The sequence below is a fragment of the Metopolophium dirhodum genome, chromosome 1, assembly GCF_019925205.1.
Source record: "Metopolophium dirhodum isolate CAU chromosome 1, ASM1992520v1, whole genome shotgun sequence".
Classification (NCBI taxonomy): Eukaryota; Metazoa; Arthropoda; class Insecta; order Hemiptera; family Aphididae; genus Metopolophium; species Metopolophium dirhodum.
Genome location: NC_083560.1, coordinates 146,882,621 through 146,898,764, shown reverse-complemented (window position 1 = coordinate 146,898,764; position 16,144 = coordinate 146,882,621). Strand labels below are relative to the sequence as shown.

The 16,144-nt window shown below is 28.3% G+C and overlaps 1 pseudogene; it reads right to left on the bottom strand.

Annotated features, from left to right (window-relative positions):
* Positions 1-3,225: 3,225 nt before the first annotated feature.
* On the bottom strand, positions 3,226-10,611 carry LOC132938775 (uncharacterized; annotated as a pseudogene).
* Positions 10,612-16,144: the final 5,533 nt, after the last annotated feature.

Genomic DNA, 16,144 nt, shown 5'->3' with positions numbered 1-16,144 from the left:
CGTCAAAATCTTGAACGTTAATATATTGAACGGTAAAATCTTGAACATAAATTTATGGCAATATCTTGAACATTCAAAACCTTGAACGTTAAAACCTTGAATTGCAAAATCTTGAACACAGAAATTATTTCCGTCAAAACCTTGAATTTCAAAATTTTGAACACAAAAATTATTTCCGTCAAAACCTTGAACGTCAAAATATTGAACACAAATATTGTTTCCGTCAAAACCTTGAATGTCAAAATCTTGAACACAAAAATTATTTCCGTCAAAACCTTGAACATTAAAAATTTACCACCCAAATTTTTTTTTTATTAAATTTAGCATTTTTTCACAATTTAATAAGAACTATAGACCTCAATATACTTATACTAGGGTATACTTTGACTTTAATACCTTATAAAATGCCAAGAACTTAATAAGTGGTAAGTATGATACCTATAAATAGTTAAAGATACATATATAGTGATATATCCTAATAGAATTTGTAATGGTAGGGTTTTTACACGTGTGTGTTGTGTTTGACAGAATTTTATGTAAAACCACTTTGGAAGGGCCTTGAACACCTCATCGGATTTCAAATAACTAAATTTTCAGAACTAAGTCCGACGGCCAAATTTTGACTTCACCATCATTTCCAACATACTTATCTAAATACGTTAAATCAAACAAATTGAAAAAAGTGTGTCAGGTAAAAATAATTATACCACTGATTTTACCAACGTTCTTAACTCGTTGAAATACGTACCCATATGTATGTTTAAAAAAAAAAATGCGGGGTATAGCTAATGTGAATATATGCTATATGAAATAGTGTTGTTTTTTATGTTGAAATATTAAGAACATTAATTTTGAGGACTAAAAAAAGTCTTGCCATCAGTATGGACTACTATGGAGTATACAGAATACAAGTCTTAAAATTAGCACCCCCCATAAAAAAATCCTAGATCTGCTACTATGTATGAATATAGCCAATATAGGTAAATGGTACCTACCTATGGGCTCTTATTTATACCAATGTATAGGTTACCTACTATAAAAAATATATAGCCAGTCAGCGTCTGCACTCTGCTGTACTACAGTGTGAATAGTTCACTTACAAACATGATAATAAAGAGTGTTTTGTTTATAATTCCATGAATAATGTTATTACCAATTGTATTTTTATTACCTTATTAAAATAATGTACAGGTAAATATTGCCACAAAATAGTTGTTACCAATTTCGCACTTTAAAATGTTTGTACGTTATAGTACATTATTGATACTTATTTACAAATTTCTAAGCACGATTTAATACGTTATCATAGGCGTGTTTACGGGAGTGGCCGGGTGGGCACTGCCCCCCCCCCCCCGGCAGACTGTGCCACCAACAAAATAGCTAGGACAAAAAAAAAAGTCGCACGGTGTATACCCTGCAGTACCTATAGATTTTAATTAATTGTAATTTTTTTAGTTACGCATATTTTATTACTTAGTGATTATATTATCATAATATAGGTACTATTTTTTTTTTTTATTGAAATTATTAATCTACAATCTATACATTAATTTTAGTACAATAAGTAGGTTTGATAAGTTAATAATAAAAAGTTATCATGAATCGTATGATTAGGGAGGATACCCAGTGGTAACACCCTATAATATTATACCTAATAATAAGTAATAATCATATAATATAAGCACTTTATTTTTATCAACAATTTACTTCATTATGTATCTGTTTTTAATTTAGCTTTAAATGTATTTTGATTGTTTTGACAAAGGTTATACTTTTTGAACATAATTAAAAAATATTCCTACCATTGTGAATTTTGTAACATAAAAAATGAATGTTTCTAAATGTCTAAAAAAAAAATAGGTGTCACATTTTAAAAATTTGTTGTGCCCTCTCGGCCACCAAAGTCTGAACACGCCTATGTACGTTATATTATTGCATTACTTCGTATTTACTTGTACCTAAATGACGAATTGAAATGGGTAGTTATTAAACATCAACCATTTGATCTTCCTTATCTACATTTCTTATTAATGTAGTATAATTTGTTATATTTTAATATTGAAATCCACCATAATAAATTAAAACCATTCAATTTGTCTGAACTAACTTTGATGCATTCATGTATAAATAAATTACCTACAGAATATTATATACAGAATTTGTTTTGGAAATGGATATATAAATTAACTTTATTAACCATTTCAAATTCTTAACAAGTAATATTTTAACATTTTATAATTTAAAAGATTTTAATCATACTCATAGTCTGTTCAGAATGAGATCGGTACGGGCAGCCAAATAGTGCTCATGGGCGTGTTTTTGTTACGTGGCAGTACCCGACGCGTCGCCGTAGTGGGGACAACGTCTGACCGCCGCCCGACGAAAACTGGTCGCCGCCGTGTACCGATCTCATTCTGAACAGACTATAGGTAGGTAATGTTTTTTTTCAATTCTACACAATAATTACATAGCCGTAATAAAATAAAAAATTTCAATCTCATTAATTGTATTACTTTCTTATGTAAGTACAAGTACCTACACTCAATTATTTTTTTATTTAAAAGCCTCAATCTGTTTTTTTTTTGAGGGTCCATACTAATTTAATGAAATAATGAATATATTTTATATTTTATAGTATACCTATCAATTAAAGTTGTATTACAATATTCTAATAATTTAATATTGTTGTATAAATGATGAAATAATTTGATATAAATTGTATTTTATATCAAATATTATAATATCATTATATTTTATTTATATGTGTGCACAGACTGTACAGTAATGGCTGACTGTATTGGAGTAATGTGTGACAGCATATTCTTAAAGAATCCAATATTAGTGATATCTAAAAACAAATTTAAATTGATAAAACACTTAGTAGATCCTTAAATAGTTAAATACCTGGTATATTTTATATTTGATAAAAAAGTTCAAATATAACAAATAAAAAAATGATTTATATATTTATTGAAAATAAAACCCACTGGGTTCAGTCTGGACATCCCCCCCCCCCCAAGTTTTTAAGGGTCGATATTAATGTTATTTGAAGTATCTATGTACCTAGGTATAATGTATATAGAATTGGCTATTGGCATTATAAATGTGGGATTGGTAGTACTACTTAATACCAATTAAATAACAATTTTATTGTTTTAATAAGGCATACTCTTTTTATTTAAATAATTAATAAATTATTATTATTATCTATATAATATATAATTATTATGACCAAATTCTTAAAAATCCTGTAAATTCCTGGTTACATAATGGACAGCGTTGTGGGTCTAATAATATTAGGCAATCACCACACACAGCTATGTGTCCACATGGTATGAACGCATGAGTTTTCTCTGAAACAGAGCAAACTACACACATTTGATCAGAGTTGGTAATTTGAGGAAGAACAGGCGGAACCTGAACAAATGGTAAGTTTTCTATTTCCAACATTCTTATTCTATGGTCAGTTTCCATCATCCGTATCATATCAGGATCTAATTCCTCTTCAATAATAAAATCTTCTTCATTCCCTGTAATGTAAAATAATTATTTGGGTTTTGTAATGTGTAAGAATTTTATATAAATATAAAATATTAGTTATTATTTATCTGAACACATGGTAGTGCGCCGGGCAAGTCCTATCAATACCAGTCTCCAGTGTATCTTTTCACAAATGGATTCAGCCGGTTATTCTAACTCAGATATCAGCTTTCTCTTAGGACGGACTTTTGAAATTTGAAACTTAGATTAAGCTTAAGAACTTAAGACATTGTACATATTTGAGACCATAATACTAAGCCTTTTGGGGAGCACTTCAAAGTGTGAATTTTTGTTACTGACTGACTGGATAATCATATGTTTCAAAGAAAAATAACCTGTAGTTGATTGAAATATTTCAGTTGTTGACAACACCAAAGAGACAAAATAAACTGGCCAAGTGATAAGCAATCAAGTTAAAAGAAATCTGTTGCATATAAATGTATATATGTATTAAGGATATTGATTAAAGAAAGATTAAACTTGGCCACAATGTAGATATCAATACTTGGATTTGGATAGGCAGAATGTTTTTGAAGTGGACTATGCCCTTTTTTCACAGTTAGGTTTTTGTTGAATTACTATTAACAAATTAACTTACAATCATTGTCCTGTTGGTTACCACTTTCATTTTGTTGAATGTTCACCATTTGATCATCTAGAATTGATTCAAGGTTATTTCCAACAAGCAAGCGATTTTTTTTTTAGGTAAGTAAACAATGTATCAAAATGATGGATCTTCTTTATTAAAATTGTTATAATACTTCAATAGCTTAATATAAAACAATATATTATGTAAATACCTATATTTTCCAACAGAGGGCCATCATCTATATTTTCTGCCTGAATATTGTCTTCAATTCTAAGATCATTTGGTTCATTAACGTTCAGGATATTGTCAAATTCGTGGTCACCATCATCTATTGTCTCTAATTCATCGGTTTCATCGTCACTTACAGGTCTATTGTAGCTTTCATTATCGCTTTCAATTAATCCATCTTCTGGTTCTTGATTATTATCTATAATGTATTGGTGATTTTGAATTTGTATACACAGTTGTAACGGGAGTACCTGACAAATGAAATAACTTTTGTTCTAATCAATATTTTTATATAATTTACTGACGCCTGCTCTACATGAATAGTGTACAATTTTTAAATCTGATAAATTTTTTTTGAACAATTTAAAATAGAAAATTTTTGTGTCAAGTTTGTCATATTGTTTATTTTTAAAAAATAATGTTATATCTTATTACGTTTATTGTAAAGTTTATCTAGTCATCAAGAACTTTTAAATTCAAAAAGTACAAACTTTTAAAAAATATTACCTGATTTATAAATTGGCTATTTATAATTTTTCAAAAATATGCATACAAGATTTAAAATTTTTTATTTTTTTTTTAAATGAAAAAAAATATGTTATACTATATATTATTATATAGGCTGTAATGAGTCTGTAAAAATTATCAATTGGAACAAAAGTTATTTTATTTGTCAGGTCTTCCTATTACACAGTGCACATTATCTTTTGTATAAGGTGGATTACCTTCTTGTTCTTGAATTTCATAGTATTCTTCATTTTCATTGTCATATGTTACGTTAAGTGAAAAATTTCTTAATCGTTCTTCATATGATGCCACGGAATACGAACAACGTTTCAAAAATTCTTCAATGTTAATGAGACCAAGATGTAGTTGTTGAGTAGCATATTTTATTTTTACACTATTGGCAATAAATTTTCCTCTAGTATTCCTTGTGGGATTCAGCCCATTTGATAGTTTGTTTACTACGATCAGTGTACCTTGCATTAAATTACACAACTTATCTATAACAAAATAAATCAAACAAGGTCATGTTAGTAACAATTAAAAGCAAATATCCTGCTTATATATTATTATGTTTATGTATAACTAAAACAATATATATATATTTTTTTTTATATTAATTTCTTTTATTCTTCAAGAAGATAATAGGCTTCACCGAGTACAGTACCTATGAGGATTGAGGGTGTCTATTATAATATCATTGTATGTATAAGTTTAGTCTGTGAAAATTAATAAAAGTGCATTATAGTTATAACTTATAAATGTGTGTGACATATATTACAAACGTAAAAAACATATTATATACTTAAAAGAAAGTTAAATGAACTAATGTAAGTATATTATTTTTTATTCACACATAAATTATCATGTCGTTTTTACTTTATATTTTCATATGTACATTTATTTGCTTGAATATTTTTATTTTTTATTTTTTATTTAAATTTTCTATTGTAACCTCTTTTGCCTCACAACAAGCAATGCTTATCAAGAAGTAGTTATTCAAAATTAATCAAAAAGTAGTTATTTTATTCAACTGTATAATTGTAAATATTTATTTGATTAAAAAAAAAGTAAAATTAAAATAGATACTGACTAAGAAATGTCCACAGATTTGGGTGAACCACTCCAAAGGAATATCTTAATTTATTGTGAAATGATTCTAGATGGTTGTTTGTTCTCCTGGGTTGATTATTAACAGATAATACATCACATCCAACTTTGGCAATCCAAAACCTATTAAAATGTATGTATCAGCATCATAATTTAAACAAATAATTTTTCCTAATCTAACCTTTCATAATAATCAAATAGTAGGTTCATATTTATATCATTTCTTCGTGCATATCTCTTTATAGATCTTAGGCCTTGATTGATTTTATCCCTAGGTAACAAGGGTAGCACCATAATGCGTCTTAATGTATTAAGAGCATGTCGATTTTCGTTCACCAAATTTAAATACCCAAGACTTTTCATCTTCTTCCACACTGCCTAGAAAGAAGAAATATATAAGTAGTAAATATATTTAAGTAGGTACTAAAGAACTATTAAGAGAACACTACACCCGCATGCATTGTCTCTGTCTTACAAACGCATAACATAATATGAAATTGAATTCTGAATAATCTATTTAACTCTGTTATGTGAATTAACCTATTATCAAATTTAAAAGTAAGAATATTATCTTGTGAATATCGTAGGTTTCATTTTATATTTTAATTTAAAAGTGAGTTATGAGTACCTTAAATTTAAAATTATTTGTACGTCTTGCAATACTTACTAATAAATTGCTTCAAAATTAAAATATACAAAAACCTAAAAGATTCACTAGATAATATTCTTACTTCTAAATTTAATAATAGGTTAATTTTCTCCAATATGAAAACTAACAGAGTTAAATGAATTATTCAGAATGTACAATTTGCCATGTCATGCATTTGTAAGTAGGAGACAACAAATGCTGGTGTAATGTCCTCAATAATTGTAAATAGTAAATATAATGTAAGATAATTTTATTTACTTGGTTGTGATGAAACCAGCAACCAATCCGTCTCGCAGAAGGAAAGTTGTCTTGCAATGTTTTACTCAAGCCAGTTTCAAAATCAGTTAGTATTTTACGGGGGCTAAAGTTTGGTAGAAGTTGAGTTTTAATGTAACTTAACACAGCTTGGTAACTACATTTTTTCTTGGACTCCATCAAAGCATAAACTAGTGGTATACTCTATAAAAAACAAATAATGTTAATAATAAATATAACAATATAGTGTAAGTAGGTATTTAATTACATATTGATAGTTTATACTTATACAATAAATTAAGTAGGTAATAACTTACATGATTTTCTATTTTACCGTGTAATGTCAAAAGTTGGTAACATTTAGGCTTCGAAGGAACTATTCTAAAAGTGGCATCAGCATGTAACTCTCGCTTACACATAGTAAGAGCATTAGTTATCAGAGACTGTGATGCAAATACTATAGAATGTTTGCCATTTGTATCCTGTACACAACCTACAAATTTAAAATAATTTATATTCTTCAGATATGTAACAAATATGTATAATATGAGTTTACCTTTATAAACTACTTCCCCATCAACACTATATCTGTTTAAATTTCCGGCTGTAAACTGATTGGCCAGATCACGTATGGTCTCGGGAATCATTGGAAGTGACAATGTCCTCGCCCTTCTCATAAAACTCTCAGCTGAATGTTTAGTGTAATTTGAGGCTGATTCTGGAAAACTGAATTATTTTTTTTTTTAATAATATTTAAATATATTTTAATATAAACAAAATAGATAATACTATACGTGGTTTTCTATTAATCATTTAAAACACGTCTCCTTATTTGAAAACAATTAACTATTTTGAAAATATTTCTTTTATATAATTTTAAGTTCTTAAAAAAATATTTTTGGAATATAATCATATTTCTTATGGTTTTTTTTTTAGTTTTCTTTTCATTGACAACATATATTTCTAATTTCACATTCCTAAGCATAATATAACTCAGAATATTTTGATCTCTACAAATAAAATTTTCGACAAGTAGTTAATTGGTGGACCACATTTTATGGGGTGTACCCCTAACCACTCAACTCCTCAAATCTAAACTATAACTCATAAAAGCTACTCATCCAAAATTCAAAAAATTCAATTTTTATAGATCAAAATACTGCATAAATATTTTGTTTTGGAATAAGGAATTTTAAAGAATAAAAAAATGTAAACGTGTTAGTATTTACATGAAAAAAATAATAAGACGATAAGACCTGAATTTGACCGATAATATCCCCAAATAAAAATATAATTCGGGCACAATCTATTGAACATTTGTGCCGACAAGTAAGATCAATGCATTTATCGCTCCCCTCAGAATCTATATTGCTTGGTGAATCAATATGTAGATTGTAGGTATATAATTTTTGAATAGGGTTCAACTTAAAAAAGGTGGGCAAGTGGATGTCGGTCTGCTGTACTGTAGGTTACAAGTGGGTCACTGTATAATGGATGGTATTAAATTTGAATTCAATGATATAATATCATTGTATAAGAAAAACGATTCTGAGTGGAGACGGTATGTCAGTCTAGGTATAAGACATTATATACTTATCTATGGTATTAAAAAAAATATACCCATAATAGGGACCTACCTATATGTCCTATAATAAATTCCAAATTAATCATATCACAATATCCATACTTATCACCCGTTATACATCAACAACAAACCCTGATACCATCATAGATATATAATAGTGTACTTTAGAAGTTTCAAGTACCCACGAATAATATTATTTCTAATCACAACAAAATAACTAAAATAGTTATTCTAGGTTTTTAATATGTAACTAAACTACTAACATGGAATCTTGTTTTAAATTTTCAATCCTTAGCTATAAAAACTGAACATTTTATAATTTATTAATTACAATGATTGATAATTTTCGAGATTTTGATAAATTCTGTCCAAATTTGATCTTTAAATGCTTATAAAAAAAAACTGTGCACATGTATTTTTAATATTTTTCAACTGCTATTGTAAAAATATATCAGGAGTTTTGTATTCAATTTTTACATTGTTTGGCCCAACAGATAAAACTTTATTGATATTTATAGAAAAAAAAAACTAAAAATATTGAAAACTGTAAATGCCCGTAAACAGCTCAAAAAGAGTCAAAATATTAAATTGTATGGTGTATAGGAAATACTAATATAAACATTCAGTGAAATTTTCATGTATCTACGGTTATTCGTTTTTGAATTACAACAAAATAAGAAAATCGCTACATGAGAAATCGAGTGAATATCCAATATTGTAAAATTATTAACTTTAAACGCTCATAAAAATTTAATTTGACTTTCCGTTAGAGATTTTTTTATTGATAAAGGTAGACAAACTTATGAGTAATCTTGTATTACATTTTCAAATCTTCGATTTAAAAAAAAAATTTTTACGAATTCTTAACTCAAAATAATTTGCTAATTTTCGTGATTTTTCCATATTTTGTCAATTTTTGAAATTTAAATGCTTATAAAAAAAACTGTGACTAAGGATTTTTAATATTTTTCATCTGCCTTTGAAACAATATACTAGGAGCCTTCTATTAAATTTTCAAGCTTTTTTACCCTACAAATAAAATTTTATTGATATTTTTAGAAAAAAAACTAAAAACAAATGGAAAATGAAAATGTCCCTAAACAGTTCAAAATAAATCAAAATATTTTGAACATGTTATCGTGTATAGAAAAGGCAAATATAAACAACCAGTCAAAATTTCATGTTCCTACAGTCATTTGTTTTAAAGTTACACCAAAAACCAAATTCGATTTTATCAAAAACCGATTTTGCGTAAAAATTCCCGTTTTTCCTTAATTTTTATGTTGTTTTTCCCGGCGCTTGTGAAAACTATAGGGAATTTTAAATTTTGACCTCCCCAATGCACCAACGATATTCACTTTCCAATCGAACAAGATACTGAAGTTGAAAATCGGAGCATTGTTTCGACTACTTATCGTGTACATAGACACAAAAATAAATAAATAAATAAATAAATATAAATACACACATCATTGTAAAATCAATACATTCATCGCTCAGCTCAGAATCTAAAAAATGTATAATAAATAAATTAAATATAAATTAAATTTTAATTTATGATAAATAAGAAATTAACCTACAGCTAAGGTTGACCCTCAGTGTTAGGCAGAATAATGATATAGAAACGAATACCTGCATTGTGCATAAGATATAGGCACGTAGGTCGACGGTCGTACTGTCGTATTGACACGACATTCGTCCTCAAAATAATTTTTAATCTAGGCTACTAAGTGATAGAACGGACATACCTACATATAGTTTTTCAGATAATCTAACGATTTTATAATAAACAAATTAGATCAGAGTTCTTACTTGCGTGCTTCCTCGTCATAAATTTGAGTCAGTGGAATTAAATCCGTAGCAGATCTCATTTCCAAACGCTTTTTAAATTGTGCCATATGAATCACATTTAAATCCACGTCGTGGTTATGAGTTCGATTTGGAATCTTTTGTCCATTAGGAAGTTCCTTCAAAGTTGCATTACAAAAAAACTTTTTTGCAAATTTACATTTGTAGTACCTATAAGGTCATTAAAAAAATATTATTACTTTTTTGTAATAACTAATAATAAGTAATAATGATATGTTTTTGATTAATGGGGTCAGGTAAATTTCTAAAACTCTACACAGTTTCGTTACATTCTAAATACATCACTGCAGTTGATAAAATATTAAATTAATTAATAATTTATGAATAAAAAAGTATCTATACAGTATACTTACGTTACACCGTTATGCCTTCCTTGGCCATTCTTCACGTAATAATATTCTTCAAATTCCATTTTAACACTTAAAACACAGAACACTAACAGAATCAACAATTAAAAAAATATTCTTTTAATGACGGCTATGGTGTGTTTCTAACTGGCGTAGACGCAGAGTACAAAATGTATAATCATAATGCGTGCTTGGATTTCATGTTATCCAAAAGTAAACAAGCGTGATCGACTCGGACGCCAACGGTTATAATTTACGCAGATTGTCCAGTGTATAATAATATAATATAATAATACACTGTTTAATTCTGGCTGTTTTATTTTTATCGATATTAAATTTATAAATTACGTCCAGTAATGTTAAAAATAGATATCTTCACTTATATTCCAATTCTGCGTATCTCTCCGCGGCACCATGCTATCGAACCCGGTTCACCAATGGCAGAGTGTACGTGGGGGAACCAGTTTTCGTCGGTGCGCGGCGGTCTGTCGCTGAGCAGAGAATAGTTAATTTCCTGTTTTTTTTTTTCATCAATACTTATTCAATAATCAATAATATAATAGGAAAATATTATTGTATATATTGATAAGTATGTCCATTGTATGTACATATTTTGTCCATGGTTTATACAAAATTCAAAGTATTAAAACCAATTCGTGGTGAATAGGTGAACGAAAATTTGAAAAAAGTGAATCTAGTTGGTACTTTGGAAGTCTAAAGTAAAAAATTCCCAGTAGTTTTCAAAAGCATCTAGAAAAACAAACCTAGAAATTGAGATTTTTACCCAAACCCAGCTTTTGAAAAAAATTGATTTTGTTTTTTAATGTAACTCTTAAAAATATAACTGAATATAGATGACATTTTCACTGAATGTACATATTAGCAATGACTATACACCATAAGATTTTCGAAGTATTGTGATTTGTTTGAGATATTTATAGACATAAGAAAATTTCTAGTTTTATTAGCGTTTTTTAACTATTGTCACCGACAATTTTTCGGTCAGTCAAAAACTTGAAAATGTAATAAAACATTCCTCATTAGACCTAGTATTGTTTATAATTTGGTGGTATGATTCTTTATTCCAAGAAATAAAGTAACATACACAACGTTTTTAATTTTATCATATCATTGTTTTTAAAATATACTAACAATAATAAAACTAATAATTGACTATAATATATACATAAGTTATTAGACTACATGTTTGTACACTGATTATTAAGTTGGCTACAAAATCCCATAGTTAAGTTACTTTTTTTAATTTGACCATTTTTTTTTTAGGTAATTATAATAATATATTATAGAAAAAAATTAGGAAGGCTTAAATAAAACTAGGAGTCTAAACCCTCCCTAGTCTCCCCAAATTGAGTCAATGGTTACCATGATCCAAGTTTAGATCTAAGTGGATAAAAATGTATAAGTGCACATATCGGCACTTAGCACATAATTGCAAAACACAATTTTTAAAAGTTGATGTTAAAAGTATATGATCAGAGTTATACTACTGTATCTATTTGTTTAAATATGTAATATATAATATATATATTAATATTTATAATAATACAATATTATTGTCTATACACACTACACAGACAATATCCACTAGTCTAAACTCATTTTCTTCAAAAATATACTTACAACATTTTCAAATTAAGTCTAGCAAATAAATAACTGTTAAAAAATGTTTGTTTACTGTTGTTTATTGAATATTTAATTTGTGGCTCTGTAAGTGTGTAAAAAATGTAAATGAAAATATTTCATCAAAAATTGTAAGTTGTGTGGTGGAGGTGTCACATGGACTGCTATATAACTTGCCTTTAAGTGGAGTTGCTCATGAACATTTTAAAGTTAATAAAAAAAATTACAAACTTAACTCAGTTAAAAACAAGTTCATCCATTTTTTTTAATTATCAGCCACATAACTTATTAGTGAGTTGAGTAGTAGTTAGCAAATTTAAAATTATTTAAATAACTTACCATTCTGTACTAATTATTATTATTATTCATTTTTTTTAACACTATTATATCTTATGTAGCTATGTCCATTTGCACAGTAAATAGTAAATACTAAATGTATGTGTCACATAAGGCATATACATGTGTAAATGTCTTATGTGTCACATACTTGATTATACATACGGGCATAATTCAATATTTAAGTAGGTACCTATGTTTTTGCTAATTGAATTAAGAAATAATTATTTGTTTAGTTTATTTTTAAATCATTATAATATTTTACATTGTGATTAAACAAAAATATATTAAATTAACTAATAATTTTAACCATACCAAATTTCAACATGTAATTAGTAGTGTTCAAAAAAATAAAAAACAATATGATTTTAAATTATATCTTATAAATTGTGCCTTTAAGTTTAGGATATTTATACCTGTATAGTATATTATAATGGTTAACATTTTATCAATAAATAATATCCATAATAAGTTTTTGGTAAAGAGCACTTTATTATATAAAACATGATAACATTTAAACATTCAAAAATTAACAGTAAGAATAAGAGTGAAAAGAAAAACTAGTGATGGTCCATAGAAGATTATTTGATCTAAATGAGCTGAATCAAAGTTGAGTAGTCAATGTTTGTTAATGTAAGATATTCTTATTATTCTTTACCTAGTTTATCCAAAACTAAGCTCTTATTTATTGGCTAAAACAAACAAAAAAAAAAAAAAACAAATTAATATTAGTATTGTTTACACATATATTATGAGTGTAACATAAGTATATAACTTTATCCACTGAAGTATTATGTAAGGAACTTAAATAATGAATATAATAAATAAAAAGCATTATCAAAAATGTATTTAGGCTCGAGTAAGAAAAAAACTTGATATCAAATGTCATTCTTATAATCTTTGTACATAATAAATTATATTTCGTGCACAATATTATATTCTTTGAAGTTATGCTTACAATATTTACCAAACAGCATACGCAATGGCAAAGTATTTATCTAAAATAGCAACTTACACTAAATATTGTTCACACTGAATTTTTCCAATTAGATTATCTCCTTGAGGCTCGGGAACATTCCTACATCACCTACAACTATTGTTCCTTGTTGACTAGAACTAAAACACTATGATTGAAATTTAAACTTCATCAATTACCTATATAAGCAATTGATCATGTATTCATATTTAACACTCTTAAATAGATTTATTATCGATGTGATTATATGAATATTGAATAGGTAACTACTTCTAGAAAAACTACTGGCATAGAATGTTGTACGATGCTGATAGCGTAATTACCAAATTCGAATAAACGTATGTAAATATCAGTGGCGTATATAGGGGGGAGGCCCCCTAGGCCAGGGCCCATAGTGAAATTGCAGTTTCAATTAAAGCATTTCATGTATACTTACACAGCCGGTTGATTAAAATCATTTTTGAGGAATCAACAAGGAAATGATTGTCAGGACTTGCTTTGATGGCTTTGATGTTAAATTCATAGTTAGATAGCATTAAAATATACATAATATATGAAATTGTCAATATTTTTTGAAGAAGAATTAAAAAATTAATTTTACATAATTATAAAATTAAATGCACAATTTTTATTTTTATTTTATGTCATAATTATAACCACCCAGCTCCCTAAAATATATTTATAGTATTATGGCTATGTTAGTCGTGCTACGCTTGAATATTGATAAATTGACAAAATTGGCTCGTAGTGAAAATAATTTGTATATACGCCACTGGTAAATATGTAATAGTTTTTTAAGTTCAATAAATCATTTATTAGTATTTGTAGATGACGTTCACATAAGATAATATTGTACTCTTAAGTTCCCAAACGTTTCGGTTTAGGCCCTTTTAAAACGTACTCCCGGAGTCGGGGGTCCTCAACAGCTCAACCCCACCCCTCCTAGGTGTATTTTGAAAAAGGTTTTGTTTCGACGTTTCTGAAACTCGAGATTTGTATTGTTTAGAGGTTGGTGATCAAATTTGGCGTTTTGTGCCGAGACCATAGGAGCTGTTTTCCTACGTCTTTGGTACTTTAAAAGTTCAAAATTTGCGTTTTTCAGGGTTTTCAGCACGGGCACTTAGATTTTTGGCGCGCAGAGCCGTTATTGTTTTTGGATGTTATAGAGGACTTTGAGCCGTATCGATGGATACCAGGATCGAGATTATCCAACTTTTGGTTCGAGAGTTATGATTTTTCGTGTGTTTTTTGTACTTAAAAAATTACGTTGTAACTTGTATTTTGGATTTTCATTCGATCACTACAAAACTCGAGATTCTAGTCTTTGGTATACAAGGATTCAAAAATGGTTTATGTTCGAAGTACGTACGACCATTATTTCGTCTGTAATCGGAGTAGCAAAAAGTTTAAAAACGCATTACGTGATTATTCGTATAACCAGACGTTTCATTATGGTATACGTCTGTTAAACGTTTTAAGTAATAATTATTTTGAACTTTTTTTTACATTTATTTTAGTAGGCGTGTATCTCATTATTTATTAATGTAAATCGATAGGTATATAAGAATAAAATAGGGGGATGGAGTGGCCGAGCGGACTAAGGCGTCGGCTGCGACGCAGTCGACCCGAGTTCGATTCCTAGGCCATGGGCGGCATTTTTCTTCGGACAAGTCACGGTGTCCGGAGAACAAGTGTCGCCATCCCCCACCCGGGCATGGCAGATACCTACGGGTGCCCAATCAAAAATTCTGCCAAACTAAACACATACGTGTTCCTCCCCCTACCGACTTTAATAACCTACAGTAAAAACTAAAAATAGCTAATGGCCTCAGCTGCCGGGCTCAAGATCAATAAAAAAAAAAAAAAAAAAAAAAAGAATAAAATATTAAAACCTATAAAATAATAGGCCAATTCACTCTAATATATATATATATATATATTTGAGCCGACAACACAAAATTGGAACGGCTGGATGTACATTTTGAAGTACTAGCTCCTTCAATATTGGTCGTATCGTCTTGAAATCTTCAAGGTTCAACGCAGTGACACCTCTAGATCAAATTTCTGCTCTCAAAAAAGCCGCGTATCGATCTAAAGATTGACAAATTGACAAAACAAAATTACCCGCCAATTTTTTTTTTGAATAATTTAAATTTTAAACACGTAATTTACCTCCTTAGTAATGTGTTAAACAACTTTTACCATCTGGGAAATTATGTAGGTACGATTCTGCTTTGATCCTTGTAGGTTTTATAGGAGTAGGACTTACATTGTACTATTATAGGATTTAGGTTTTCGTTAGATTTTTCAAAACCAAAATTAAAATTCAAGTTTTAGGATAAAAAGTTATTACACGTGTTGGGAATTCTAAATGTGTCTATTCAAAACCATTTTAAAACTAACTGTTTAGGCGATATACGGAGTGTTGTGACTATTTTAGTCCAATACATAATAAAAACAGCTTATAAATTATGCCGTATTAACTAGAAATAACAATTCATTTTATTCCATAAAC